The following is a 1,353-nucleotide window of genomic DNA, read 5'->3' as shown; positions in this document are numbered from 1 at the left end:
CTCAAAAAAAAAAAAAAATGGCCGGGCTCGGTGGCTCAGCCTGTAATCCCAGCACTTTGCGAGGCCAAGGTGAGTGGATTGCCTGAGCCCGAGGGTTCGAGACCCACCTGGGCAACTTGGCGAGACCTCATCTCTACAACAAATCAAAAACTAGCCGGGCGTGGTAGTGCGCACCTGTAGTTCCAGCTACTTGGAAGGCTGAGGCGGAAGGATCCCCGGAGCCCAGCAGGTCGAGGCTGCGGTGTCCAGGAGCGGCCACTGCACTCCAGTCTGGGCGACAGAGTGAGACTCCAACTCAAAAATAAATAAATAAATAAATAATAAAAATAAGTGCTCCACAGGCCTTAACTCATGAATTCTCCTGAGATTCCTGGAGGGTCGCTGGCAGTCTTTTGTTTATTTTTAGAGATGGGATCTCACTCTGTTGCCCAGTTCTGAATAGCTGGGACTACACATGCATATCACCATGCCCAGCTAAGGTTTTTAAAATTGTTTTAGAGACAGGATCTTGCTGTGTAGCTCAGGCTGGTCTTGAACTCCTGACCTCAAGCAATCTTCAGGCCTCAGCCTCCTGAGTCACTGGGACTACAGGTGGGACCATTCCCGGCGCAGCCATTGGCAATCTTTCTGGGCCAGGTTCCTTATTCCTTATGGCATCTTGACTCACCACTACATGCCTCTCACACACTCACACACGTTCACACGCAGCCCAGCGACCCAAAGAAAAAAATCTGGAATAACTCTGGACTTCACGCATGTGAGAGAGCATAGCCTAGGGGACCCAGGTCTTCGGCCAGCAGGACTTGCCTGCTGGAATCCCGTCTCTGCCCCAAGTAGCTGAGTGCTCGTGTTCACATCTTATCACTGCTGAAGTGAAGCACCACAGATTCCACAGCATGAACACAAGATATGTTTATCAGCTTACCATCCTGGGGGTCAGAGTGAGGCTCCAACTCAAAAAAAAAAAGACAGAAAGAAAAGCAAAATAGGTTGGGTTCAGTGGCTCAGCCTGTAATACCAGCACTTTGGGAGGCCGAAGTGAGTGGATTGCCTGAGCCCGTGGGTTCAAGACCAGCCTGTGCAACTTGGCGAGACCTCATCACTACAATAAATAAAAACTTAGCTGGGCATGGTAGCGCACGTCTGTAGTCCTGGCTACTTGGAAGGCTGAGGCGGGAGGATTGCTGGAGCCCATCAGGTTGAGGCTACAGTGGCCGCGAGCACGCCGCGAGCACGCCACTGCACTCCAGTCTGGGCGACAAAGTGAGACTCCAACTCAGCAACAAAAAAAAAAAAAAAAAAAAAGAAAGAAAGAAAGAAAAAGAAAAACAAAATAAAAAATCAAAATGCATC

The sequence above is a fragment of the Carlito syrichta genome, unplaced genomic scaffold (assembly GCF_000164805.1).
Source record: "Carlito syrichta isolate Samal-C Ts95f unplaced genomic scaffold, Tarsius_syrichta-2.0.1 Scaffold109677, whole genome shotgun sequence".
Lineage (NCBI taxonomy): Eukaryota > Metazoa > Chordata > Mammalia > Primates > Tarsiidae > Carlito > Carlito syrichta.
Note: the sequence above shows the minus strand (reverse complement) of the source record.